Below are 14,415 nucleotides of genomic sequence, written 5' to 3' on the forward strand. Positions count from 1 at the left end.
CCTCGCGTGCCGACACAAAGAAGCCCGCAGGTCAACGCTGAAACCCCTCTGGAAGGCGGCACTCAGTGCCCACCACAGAATGAAAACAGGGTAGAGCTCCTCACCCAAAAGGGGCTGTACCTTCCTGTCGCTGTTAGGGAGGCACGCACGTGAAGGCAAAGAAGCAAACAGAAGGGACTCTCCATACATGTGCCACACAGGCTTATTGTGGTGAAAGACAGGGATGAAGAAGCCAATTGGTGGGAGGGTCCAGGGATCTTATACTGGGTACAAGACAGGCAGGGAGAGGGATCACAGCCAATGGGATAGAGAAAAGCAGGTGGGATTGACAGCAAGGGAACCAATGGGAACAACACATAGGAGGGATTTAGGGAAGGATCCAATGGGGGCATTGAGGAACAAGAACTTTCTAGAACTGATACATATTAAACAAGGAAAATGAATATAGATAACTTCATGCATAAAACAGGAAGGGGAAAACATTAACCAATGAGGGGAAAACATGCAAACAGCCGAACAAAGGAATCATGGGTTCTCATCATGACTGTGAGATGCCTAGTAAACTCGGATTGCTGACCACCACAGCTGGTTGTCTGAGTCCTGCTCAGGAGACAGAGCCGCTGGAGCCACTTGCACCACTACACTTATTGCCATAGTATTTCAGGACTAGGGCTTCTTTAATTAAATTCTTCAGTTTTTCAAGTGCTCTCTTAAGGGTTGCATCTGTTGTTGTTTGAGTATTTTCAAGCAGTCATGCTCTGTGACATGACTGACAACCATGTTAGTCATAAACTTCCCTTCGTAAAGCACAGTTCCAAGAAATCATCAGGCCCCTTCTTTCCTTGTCCAAGCAATTACTCAGTGATGTCCATAGCCTTGTGATGTTCCCTCCCATCCTTCTCAGCATGACATGCTCTTACAATCTGCGCTCCTTTAGCTTTGCCCTCACAGCACCAGATTTTTCCAAAGCTGCCCAATGCCTGCGATCATGGTCTTCTGTTGTGCTCAGCTTCTGGGACTGTGCTTAATTCCTTGCTCATGTGGAGCCTGACAGAGGGATGCTTCACTCAAAACGAGATTTCAGTACCCTGACGCTGACCTCTGCATAACAGAAATCTGTGTAACCAGCTCTCCTATGAAGGTTTCAAGGATACATGTGCTAGAGAAATTTAGCCACATAGCTTCACTGTGTAGCTACCTCATCCTAACATAAACCCATCCTAGGACTTTAATAGTGTTCATAGTAGTGATTCATTTGTTGAGAGTAGGAGCTTCATGAAATTCAAATGCATGTACATTAACTTACATGCAAACCTTATGTTTTGTATCTCTCTTTTTCTTTTCTGAGCACATTAAAGTCTGGACTGAACTACACTCCCAATATAGTGGAATACAAATAAAATTTGAAAAGCTGCTTACTTTTACCTGAAAAACTGTTTTTTGTAGTGGAAAATGCTTGTTCTATGAGACGAGCACATTCTAGGTCTGGAAGGTTTTTTGGAATTTTTTTTAGCTAATGGCAAAGCATCCTCACTCTGTATAAATAGTAACCCTTTTATGTGAAGTTCTAGAAACTTTGATCAAAGTCTTAACCTCAGTAGATAAACTACACACTGTAATTACTGGTAAAATACCATTTACAAAAAGCTTCAGTTCAGTGCCCTGAATACAGGCAGGCAGTCCAAGACACCTCAAGGTATAGTCTTTCAGGATTCAGACTCTTTTTCTGGGTCTTAAGTCAGGAAAATTTCTCACTGATTTTGCAGCATGCTTTCCAGCATGAAATCATCATGATTTGGTTTATTTTGTGTGATAGTTGTTCTCTCTCAAACACCTCTAAAGAGAGAAGATATAAAAAGCCAAACAACCCAAATCTTTAAATATACTGGAAAATGTAGTTTATGGATCAGAGTTAGGAAATTTTCCTGTGCATTATGCAGTGTCATCTAGCTCCTGGCCCATGACTCAGTTTTGGGACTGGGGCAAAGAAGGGGAAGCAACAGTAGCCTGTCTTGCCTTCTCAAGGATGTCAAAATGTGCTACAGCCAAAGCCTGCTGTAGCAAAGGTCTACAGCACTAACTCCCTTCTGCCCACCTGTCTCATCTTCCTGGATTGCAAAAAATAATGTTGCCAAAGGAGGAATTGAGTGGGTTTGCTGAAATGTGAAAAGCTGCCACCCTCTCCCCTTCCTTTCTATGCCATAGCAGTCCTCGCCACTGCCTGTGTCGTCTCCACGACAAGCCAACAAGATCTGTCCACATGCCCCTCAGTCCTCTCACCCATGAGCCAAAAAGGATTACTTTACTTTCCAGTGAAGTATCCATATTCCCATGGCCTACAGGATGCCAGGAGAATTTTAACTGATCTTTCCACTAGACCGAACAAGTGCCCTGATGTTGGTATCTAATCCCCAGTATCAGAAAGGCCGAAGCTCCAGCTTGGAGTTTGAGGGAATTGATTGTGAAACACTGAACAACTGGAAGTCATTAACTTCCGTTTGAACAAATAAACACAAGCTTTGTTGTGTCTATGTGCCTTCAACTTCTCACTCTAAACAGTGTTCATATTCATAAGACTCATTGCACAAAATAGTTTATTCCAAGTAAATACAGGAAATTCCTTTTTGGTATTCCAATATGTCTGGAAAAACCCACTGCTGCTGTGGGTTGAGACATGTGTGCTCAGATCAGTGATCTAATAACCTCCCTTCATTAAAGAATAACCAAATACACTTGGTTTTTTTCTGAAACCAGATGGGTGAAGCAACAGAAGATTGTACTGAAAGCCCAAATAACTGTCTCTGCTCAAGACAAGGGAACCTGCAACACATGTGTGGGCATTGTGGCTTTGCTAGGTATTTTGGTGAAAGACAGGATTAGACAGTCAGCTTATCATTGTGAGTGTATCAGAAGAAACAGCTGGAGTGGGCCTGAACTGCTGCTGGTTGGTCTATTACATTGTTGGACCAAAATAAAATTTAAGAAGACTTTTCCATGTACTGGAAACCCAGGTTGCTGTCAGACACCAGAAGGGTTGAGAGGGTGAAGTTGGTCCATGACACTGGTCACAATCATCCCCAGCTGCTTTGACTCCTGACAGTGACCATAAACTGCCTGGTGAGGGAAGGAAAGGGGAGTCAAGACAAGTGTTGTTCTGCTGTACGCAGGAATTTAATTGCATTGAAATGCATTTCTTTGGGGTCAATGTTTGATTGTTTATGTCTACCCTACTAAATTTTAGCTGGATGTTTTCAGCTTTTCCAGCCCAAATCTTATTTTGAACGGTTAGAAATTGGAAGCAGTAGCCTGGAAGTTAATGAAGCTAAAAAAACATATACCAACAGAAAAAAGAATCAGGCTCTTTCAATAAATATACTTTATGCTAGGGACCTTACCAGGAACTCAGATGGTGAAATACTTGCATGTTGATCTGTTCAAAAGCTGAAAGATCTTTTTGTGAACTACCTCTATTATATATGAGGGCTTTATTATGTACCAACGTGTATTTAATTTTTGTCTTTGGAATGGTTCACATTAGTGTTCCTCAGTGCACATCCAGTTTAGATTTAATAAGATAGCACTCCTCCATTAATAAAATAACAATAATTAAAAACATATTTCTTGCCATTCAAATTTTATGCAATCAATATATTTTCTTTATCTCTTAAAATCTCTTTTTAATGATCAGTTGGAATTACTTTTATGCAGGAAAACTGTTATTAATAAATGAAAATTAGAAATACTTTTGTAAACTTTAATTATTTAAGAGAAAAGGGACTAAACAAACTCTGCAAAGTTTAAGAATACGCAACAAAGTACAAGCAGATAAAAAATTCAAATGCTAAATATGACAATTTATTGGCAAAGTTAAAGATGGTCCTTTTAAAATATCTGTTTTCAGCTATTTCAGTGTGTGAGATTAACGATTTCTCTTTCACATGACCCTGTTAAAGTTCTAAAAGGAAGGGATTTCTACTGATTTCGAAGGTCCAGCCCACAGAAATGAGAGACTGAAACTCTTGGTTCTTGCCTTGGAGCCCCATTCTGCCTATGTGTCAGGGACCCACAAAGCCCAGTGTGTGATGTTCCCCTCTTCGGCCATTCATCACATATCCCTGCTGGAATCTGGAAATGATCTGTAGGTCACCCTCTCAACCTGCTACCTTTCTTCACAGGGTGTAACATCCCAGCACAGGTGTCAGGCCAGGCTGAAAATGGAGCAGGGGAGTTTGGAGGCAGAGGCATCAATGTGATGTACCTCTTGTTTCTTCTGTCTGAGAGGCAGGAGGCGAATTGGTGGCACAAACTTTGTAAGTTACCCAGCAGAAATGTCAAGGGCTGCCCTGAAGAACTTTAGTTTTTATGGCCCTTGACAGAGAGGCATATTGGAAGCTCAGTTGGGGATGAAGGATGTGGCTAAGATACTTAATTTTTGGAAGTAATTCCAGCTTCGTCCAGCTATGAACCTGTCCTGAAAGGTACAGGATCTAGTCACCAGCCCAGTTTATCAGGGGCCAGAGAGCCAAAAATCATGGAAAGAAATAGTGTAGTGTATGGCCTCTTCCCTCCCTGCACAATAAAGCCTTTTCTCTGTTCCCAGTAGACTGTACCCATATGTACCCATAAACTGATGATCAAGACATTGTTTTGCAGATATTTTGAAACTAATAAGAAATTATGACTATGTCAAGCAAAGTACTTGCAAGGAGGTTTTGTTATGGGGGGATCAAAGGACAGATAAAAGAGGCTGTTATTTATAAACCACTTCTATTCTTCAACCCACTGGGAGCTGTCATAATATAAAAGACAACCTTTTCTTTGGCCTTTCTGTGCAGCTTTATAAAAAAATAAGCATAAGACAAGTTTATGAAATCATTACTTGAATCCTAGAAATAAAACAGTCATTGTACTCATACCCATAAAGCTACAGGCATGATTAGCATCATGCGCAAAATGCAAAAATAACTTGCCAATTAGTTTATCTTAAAACTATTAAGAGGTTCACTACATTGTAATCTGCTCACAGAAAGAGTATAAAATATGTAAAAAAATTTATCTCTTTTGCCCAAACTACATTTTAATGCAAGCTAATTTCTTTTTTGGTGTCAAGTCTCCAGGTTTTTTCTGACTGTTCAAAAATACCCATATTTGTACTTCTACCGTACTTCTTACTTTACAAGACATCCTTTTTTTTATTGCTGCTCTAAAACGTATGCTTTGCATTTTTGCTAATACCTACAGTAGCATCACCAGTATAATTAAAATATAATTCAAAAAATATTTGCCGTCCATTAACATTTCTTTGACTGTGCATAGTTTCTAAATCCTACTCTGAACTGAAAGCATCTTTCTTCTAATGTAGGTCTGATATGCAGATTTAAATTCATCTCCTTCTAAGCACCAGTAGCTACATTCACAAAGACTGACACTTTAATTGTCTGTGTCCAGTTTAATTGTCTGATCCTTCAGCGTCCTGTTCAGCTGCTGCCTACCTTGAAAAGAAGCCAGATTTCCTTTGCATTTTAATTCCCTCCAGTGAAACCTCCTGGCAATTACATGTTTGCCACACACTGAGTATATGTGCAATCAGCCAGTCCTGCCCAGGAGCCCATAACATATCCTACTCTTGTGCTGACTGCCAGGCATCCTCTCTGTCTTGGTCAGTGTCTCTGGAACCTGCCTACTAGACTGTCTCTTGTACAAAATAACCAGGCCACACTGCTCACTCAGAACAGAAAGTGCAGCTGAGTGGGATGGAGAAACCAGAGTCCCTATTCCTACCTTTCATAGGCAGAGTAGGGTTTCAGCTGAGTTCCCCAGAGCAACCAGGAAAGCTGGCAGCAGGAGTGGGACTCCAGCCAAGGCTTTTCTTGTGTGTGTTTGCTGGAAAGCAACAGTCTGGATCAGACTCCAGCTCCTATCTCTGAATCCAAATGGAAGAGGATGGTACTGATTGCTTTTGAGGCCAATGCCCCAGTTCTGCCTCTTGCTATTTCCTGTTTACCTCAGGAGTTCCCTAAGCTATGGAGCTGAAAGTCTACAAATGGTTAAGTGGCTTGGAAATAAGCACCAATATGCAAAAGCCAGGCTCCTTTAGTATGTATAGTACTCTATTTTGCCTAATAGTTGTAATAATTTCTATTTTGTTAGCTTGCCCTCCTCTGCCTGAAACCTCCAGTCATGATTATGAGCTAGGTTACATCCTGTTTAAAGTCAGAAGCCTGTACCAGAGAAGTCCTATCTCTGCTCCTGACTGACTGAAGATGTTCAGGCCTGAAGGAACAACTGATAAGATTGGGCATTTATGCTTCAGTCTTGTAAACAGCTTTTACTAAATAAAGTTTTGAGTTCAACGGGTTGTCTTGACTGTGTAAAATAAGATGGGCAATTCTGATTGCAGACTTCTTGTAACTTGGAGACTTGAGACAAGCTTCTTCATTTTAGCATCTCTGGGCATCTTTGCTGTTTTGGAGATGGACAGTGGAAATACTGAACTGCCTCATAAGTAGACAATTCTTTTACTCTATTTCTTCCAGACTGCTGCCAAAACATATTCGTACAAACTTGATCTCCTGAGATTTCTACTCCAATCTGGCAATCTGACCATTCCAACAAAGTCCAAAGAAATTAGTACTATGCCTGCTAGTCCAAGCTAGACAAAATACTCACTGATACTCACATAGTGTGTCTCCAGGCTATAAGTTAGGATCAATACTATACTCAGTTCATCTCACTGAACTGAACTAACATTGCATTTAGGGTATGTCTTGAGATGTGTTTGTTAGCAATGACAAACATAAATGAACACTTTTCTACTGAAGACCTGAATTAGTGAGGGTCATGCATGGCTAACGTGACAGGCATGACTCCCTTGGTATTCCTAGGCTTAACTCTGACCAGAAGAGGTGTATGAAGAAAGAAAGATAGTAAGAAAGAAAGCAAGCAAGAAAGAAAAAGAAAGCAAGAAAGCAAGAAAGCAAGCAAGAAAGAAAGAAAAAGAAAGAAGAAGAAAATTAACTTAGCCATTGTAGGATTCTGGAATCACCTTTATTCAGAGACGTGTTTCTTCTTAAGCTTGAATTCTGCTTAATACCAGCTCTTCAGATCAGAAGACTATTTGTGCTGATATCAACAGAAAATTCTTTTATCATGGCAGTGAATATATCGAGACTGAAATTTAAACTGACATTTGCTCAAATGTGAGTGATTTTGCATCAGGTTGCATATACTCAGAATTAAAGCCTTTCTGCTTCAAGATAAATTTCTATTGAAATCGATACCATTTACCTGAAAAAGAATTACATAGGACTGAGCCAACATAACATATAGGTCTAAGACAGAATTTTGTGTAACTGGAACAGAGGATTTTAATCAATGCCAAATAAGAAAAAAAGTTATGTCAGTGTTCTGTGTTATTTTCATCTTAGATTTCATAACAATCCAAGTGAACTAGTTCTACCATCCCCCTAGCACTTTAAGTCTCACTCAGCCACCAGAGATGTACCTGCCATATAGTAGCATTCACAAGCATTGCTCTGGAAATTCAGGTTGCCCATGGCAATTAGTACCAGAATTAGTCCTTGCAAGTCTGATCAAACATATTACTTTTCCATGACTTTACTCTGTTTTGAATATACCTTTCATGCTTTCTTACACTAAACAGTTTTTCTCATTTCATACTGGAAAGTAAGCTGTAGACTTTTTACAATGAATGCCTCAGGTATGAGTTAATTGTTTGCAATGCATATTAAGGTCAAAATCTTCCACTCACTTCCAATTCCAGTGAGAATGAACAATACTGTAAAAGGGCTGGTGACTCAAAACCTGTGATTTTTGATTTCTCAGATGTATCTGCTGGCTTCATATAAATCATCACTGCTTCCCATAGGCTTTGCCTGCTGATAATATGTAACAGTCGCTGGACAGGTCTCATGGTGCTTTGCAAGTGAAGGGGGAGTGGACGGCCACCAAGTCAGTCAGGGGCAAAGACAGGCCTCCTGAGTCCGGGGTCCTTCAGTGCTATGGCTGTCCCAAGTCTGCTCTAAACCAGAGGACACTCTTGGTAATTGTCTCTTACTGACTTTGATCAGAAGCAGACCTTTCTCAGTGGAATCCAGTGAAAGGGCAAAAAACCCAGGCACTAACTGAAGCACAGAAAATTCCATTTCAGTGTAAGAAAAGAATTCTACTTTTTTTAATGGTCAGACTGGTCAAACACTGTAACAGGTTGTCCAGAGAAGCTGTGGAGTACTCAGTCCTCAGAAACAGTCAAAACCCAACTGGACATGGCCATGAGTAACCTGTTGTGATTGAGTTTTGAGCAGGAGGATTGGATGAGTCCATCTACAGAGGTCCTTCCAACCTAAATGATTCTTCAGTTCATAATCTGTCCCTTTACCTAACTGAACAAAGTCTCTTCATTAATGGTTGTGCACCTGAAGCAGTTTGGTTTTAGTTTGGATTCTGAGGAAACTGCACACCTAGAAGAAGGCTGTTTCTTACAACTACTAGGTCCACATCTGATCTAGGGATAACTAGAATCCAGCACTGACTCTTGAGCAAGTAGGATATCTAAATCTGTTGACTTTGCTTAGTTGAAAAAAAACATGAATGGATGATTTGAGTCTAGTTACATAGTCTGAGATATATACAGAATTCAGTTTGTGGTTAATCTTGCAAACCTCACACATCTCTTGGAAAGTGCACTGTCCTCTTAGCTGGGCTACCTCCTGGCTTAGTGGCACAAATAACTACCTTTCTCAATCATTTCCAAACAAAGTTTCTTCCTGTTTAGATACAAGACTTAAATCCAACAAGCAGCTGGAGGTTGCATTAATTTTTCATGGTAGACCTAAATAGTTCTCACCGTCTCATGATGGAACCAAATAGAAGTAGTTAGAAAACACAGTGCTGGGGGCTGTACTTGATTTTCCTGTGTTACAAGTCTGAGGGAGAGGGAGAAAGAGGAGAAAGTTGCCTTTACTGTGTAGCCCAGGGTCTGTGTCTCACTGTGACCATGGGCATCTCTCCTGCCATGCTGCTCCTGCTACAGACACTGGCAGACAGATTAGATAATTTCCAGGTAAATCCTCAGTTAAATCCAGAAAAAATGGCCAGTCAAAGACTCTGAGTTCATGAGATAATTTAACTGAGTTTGAACCAAGTATTAGTTTGAACCATTGTTTTTCAAACTGAACCTGAACTAAAAATTCCTTCAGCACAAACCCCAGCCTGACTTGTGTACAGGTACCATTTCAAAGAGTAAGCATCTTGGCTTGGAAACTTCAGGCTGTGTCTGCAGAGTGCAGAGCAGAGTTGAGCAAAGAGGGTGAGGACAAGCCAGGCTCAGCATCGAGGACAGAGAGAAGAAACCAGGCTCAGCCCAGTGTCATGTAAATGCACGGCAGCACTTGAGGGAGCATCCTGGCCTGGCACTGAGTCAGATAAATGAGATGGCGTGCATGGAAGTGTCTGACAGGCTCTGCACTGAACCAGGTGAGCCTGCCCTAAGAGGGGTGTTTCAGTGCTAATCACCCTTGCTGTCAAAAATGTTTATTTTTCATCATTTGCAACTATGATGAATTTCCCACTCTGAAACCATGTTCTGTCATCTTCTACTTCCCTAAAGAATCATCTGCTATGAGCAGACTTTTCCCTTTTGATTTTTTTTTTTTCAGATAAAGCAGATAGATTGGGTGTATCAAGTTTCCCACCACCAGGCATGTTTTATGGATCATTCATTCACTGAGTCGTGTAGCTCTTTTGAACTATTCCCCATTTTTCAACATCAGCTTTAAGTGGGAACACTGGATTTGGACATACTACTGCATTTGTTCATGTCAAGTTACAACAATAACCGGGCTAGCTTGAGTGGCTTAGAGATAAAATATCTGCTTTTTCCCTATGTTCATGTTCAGCCTAATCAAAATAATGACCCCAGCTGAAAGAGTAAGACTGTTACTGCTATTTCATTCACTTATTTTTATTTACCAAAGATCTTGTACAACTTCTAGACACCTGTATAAATAAGACTTGAGAAAAAGATAAACGTTCTGGCTTCATTTGTTCCGGTTCAGAAAACCTCATTCTTCATTGAGAAAAAAATGTAAATGTGTGTTTTAGTTTGCTCTGCAAATCCGGAAATCTTAATTGGAGAGGCGAGGTCAGAGACACAGGATCTTCCATGGCGACTTTCCCTTTTAGTGCTGCTTGAAGAATTCTCTTTTCAAGTGGAAGGAATTACTGCCCTCAGAGCTTCCTTTTATCCCTAACACCATAGCATGGTGAAGGAGAAAGTGAATGATCTGTTGTGACTGGCGGAAGGGACTAAACTGTTGGGCATCAGAGAGTCACCTGAATTTCCCATGTCAATAGAGGAAGACCAATTAATGTAGTTATTTGAGTCACTGAGACCCGGAGGGAGGCCTACACTGAGACATTAACCTTCAGTTTTCTGCTGCTGTAGTATCTCATGGCACTCGAATCCTGCAGAGACATCCCTCTGCTGGGAACAGGTTACCTCTGTTGCTTAGCGGTTTCTATTACTTGTTGATAAAAACAATTAATATAAAAAACCTTCTTGTGTTGTTTGGTTGTTTGGTTTGGGGGTGGGTTTTTTGTGGGGTTGGCGTTTTTTTGTTTGGTTGGTTTGTTTGTTTTTTTCCCCTGGCAGCGTAGCAAGTCTGTTTCACCCTACCTACACAGTTAGAGCATTTAAATAAATGTGTAGTAAAGGAATCCTGAATAGTGAGAAGGGGGTCGCGGGGGTTTTTTTGTGTGCCTCTGTGTGTGTGGGTATGCATGCTACCTATTACAGAATCTCCAGCCAGGAGCAGTGTTCTGTACCTCCATTCATCAGGCACATCTTGCAGAGGTCAGCTGCAGAGTGGGGAAACGAGTTTTGTTTCTTTGCAGGGCTGTACACCTGCTTCTCTTCAGTGCATTTGTATATATCTCTCCTCCTGTCCTCCCTAAAACATGCTCCCCCCCCTCCTTTGTAGCTATTTTACTACCTCTGAGAGGTTAAAAGTAGCAAGATCTATACCATCTCCTAGTCTATCACACTGTCAGTCTAAATTGCTGCCTCCAGAATATCTTCTCATGTTTTGTCTCTCCTCGGTCTCTCTTGCAGCTGGAGGCTAGAAATGATCATGAGGTCCCAGAGACCAGTTTTTCCCCCTTTCATCTACTTCAGAATATTAATCTGTTCTGAACAAAAAGAAGGAAATGTATAAATACGTGTCTGTGTCTGTGTCTGTGTGTGTGGTGTGTGTGTATATTTGCATTTATCTATATATTTATATATAATTGCATTTCATTTTTCTTGCATTTATTTGGAAAAAAAAAAGAAAAAGAGAGCCAAAGGCAGAAAAGCAGAGTAGTTCTTACAGATTTAATTAATTAAACTTTTGCTTCACAGAAGTTCAGAAAAACATCTGCCATTTCATTTTCAGAAATGCCCGGTTTGCAGTATGTATGGCATCCTGGTCTGCTTCCAGCCTGGATTATTGCATTCTTCCTACCTGTGAATGTTCCTGTCATTTCAGTTGGATGCAGTGTTTCTTCCACAATCCTTTGCCAAATTATTCTGTGCCACTGCTGTGTACCCTTAAATGGCTGCCGTATTTCAATCCAGAGACAGCTTCCTGTCTGCTCCGAAGCAGGACATAGAGCTTTGACAGCTCAGGGGAGGATTCAGCCTTCTGTAATGCCTGCAGGTATAAAGGATGTCATTTTCAAACCTTTGCTTTTGGACTCTGAGGCTGAAAAATTTAGAAGGAATGATCATATGGTCAGATAACAGTCATTTATTCATCTGAGCTGGAAATATAATTTTCAGACGTATTTAGAAAAAATATCCATTCAGGCAGGCAGTAAGAAGTATTGACACAAGCAAGTGCCAGGCATGTGCATCTACCTTGCCCCTAGGACAGGACTGAATGGGCTTATCTGGCTTTGCAGGTGGGCAGAAGCACCCGTGGACCTGCACTGGGCTGTGGGCAGGGCTGTCTACTGCAGGGTTGTCTGCTGCCGGGTTTTCCATCAGATAACTTCCAGCAGGAGTGGGGTGAAACTGAGATGATGGTGAGAAGGGTTTTTCCAGGTTCATGCAGGGCAAAAGTTGACATGTGGGCATCAGAGGGCTTTGTTGCCCTTTTTTGTTGTTGAAAAGATTGAGACTTGAAAAGCAAATGAGCAAATAAAAGCATAAAAGGTCTCAAATCTTCCTCATACCTCTCTAATGTTCAGGTTCCCTTCTCCTGGTGGGCTGGACCTGGACCCTTTTGTCACTCAATACACTGCAGAGTGCACAGGCATTTTGTGTCCAAAACAGTACTAATGCTCTTTGCAAATAGTAGTTTTAGAATACAAAATGCTGGAAACAAAGAAAAACCTGCAAGAAAGAGTGGATATTCATTTGCCTTAACTTTTGACTGTGGCTTTAATTTGTGTACAGTAAATAGAATAAAAAGTGGATTTGGTAATATTTCACTAATTTTGACAGAAAGTTTCCATTTTATGGAAATTCGTGGGGGAAAATATCATTGTTAACTTAAAAAGTAGTTGTGGAAAGGAAAATTTTCCACAAAGAAATATTTTCAAAGTCACCGAAAGATCTCTTTTCAAAAAGAGTCTTAACTTGGAATTCCCTAGGTTCAATTGCCCCAGCTCAGCCGTGATTCCCTGAGGTGTGAAGATTTCTGATCCAAACAGGAAACAAGGAAGCTTTGGGAATCCTTATTGATCCCAGCTTTGAATAGCTCCTGTAGCAAGGTTATTTCAGAACTGCAGACCCTGGATGCCCTGCAATATCCTTTGCCTGCTGCACACAGACTCACCAGCATCTTTAGAGGAGAGGTCTAAATTTAAAAAGGAAAAACAAAATGAAAACAAAACAAAACAAAAAAGGTAAGCTGGTGGTCTTTCCTTCTTTAACTGGTTATTAGAATGGAGTAAACTGTAATTGGGATTACTTATGTAAATTCCTTTTCAATTCCTGGCTTTACATCCAGAAACATGAATGATGATGAAGTGGCTCCTAATCAGTCACTAAGCAAGGTTTATTAATAGACAAACTGTGGGAAAAGTAAACTTTAGAAAAGGTAAGTACCTGAGAAAGAAGGGCAGCTAGCAAATAGAAAAAAAATCAAATTTCCTAATGAAGGAACAAGTTAGTCACTTAAATCACACTAAATTGATTTTTTTTTCCCCCTGGAATTGTGCAGTTTTTTCTGGCATACATAATAAAGGCATGAAAGAGTATTTCAGTTTGGTTTTTTTTTGGTTTGTTTTTTTTTTTTTCCCCCATGCTGATTGTGTTTACTCTGTAGTTTCCAATCTGACTTATCAAGTGGGTGACCTAGATATTAACAATGATGCTGTCCCTTCAGAGCTTTATGAGTTACTGGACAATTCCTGTGTATATGGGATACATCTATGTGTGGTGCTTTCCTGAATTGAAGGATATCATATCTGAAGCACTTGAGTGATTTGAGTTGTGTTTGCACAGGCAGGCACACACAGGCATGAAGTCCCTGCCTCCACTCTGCATTGGTCTGAGAAGATCCACAGGGCTGTGTTTTTGTTGTGTCAGCGGAACTTTATCACAGCTGGCTCCCAGACAGGCTGCTGATACCTATTTTGGCATCTCTACTCAGAACTGCAGTGGACAGTGTAAATCGGGTATGAATTCCCAAGACCTGTCAAAACTGAGATTTAAACTCATAGCCAGTTAAATCTTAAAGACATCTTTCCCTTTAAACATCTCTCCAGGCTTTTTTTTCCCCAATCCTGTCTCTGTAGAATTTCCACCTCTAAAAACTTTATAAAGGAAAATAAAACAAGTTTGTAATGCAAAAATTTTTCAGATAAACTCCTTTCTGCCTTTCTTCACTTGTAAATGAGCAAGATGACAAAAAATTGCCATCTGCCCCATAAAACTGTGTTCTGGGCAAGCTATGTGCTTTTGACACAGAGGAAGTGCAGATGTAATAAGACAAAAATACTTCTTTCTACTTTTGATATTCTGTTTACCAACACACACTTCCTCCTCAAAATCTTTTCTAATTTGAGAAAGGAAGGAGAGTAAATGTGAGTGTACTTGAAATAAAAGCTTCTCACTGCACACCTAAAGTAAGTGCAAGTGTACACACGGTTTGTTTAGCTTGCAGCAGAGAGGGAACATTTGGAAATAACCCTTCAAGATGGCAAATACATTTTGGTTTGCATTTTGCCTCCCTGTTCATGTGCAAATGTGGACATTATAATGGGTATTTTCCTTCACAATGAGAACATGGTCAGTTGGGCACTATCCTTTCCAGAACCACCTATTCTTTTTTGAAAATGGATGTTTTCTCCCTCTTCTATGCACACTGGAGTGAGTTCTGAAACATACTGGCTTTTACTCCACTCATC

Source organism: Corvus brachyrhynchos, unplaced genomic scaffold (assembly GCF_000691975.1).
Source record: "Corvus brachyrhynchos isolate BGI_N302 unplaced genomic scaffold, ASM69197v1 scaffold467, whole genome shotgun sequence".
Classification (NCBI taxonomy): domain Eukaryota; kingdom Metazoa; phylum Chordata; class Aves; order Passeriformes; family Corvidae; genus Corvus; species Corvus brachyrhynchos.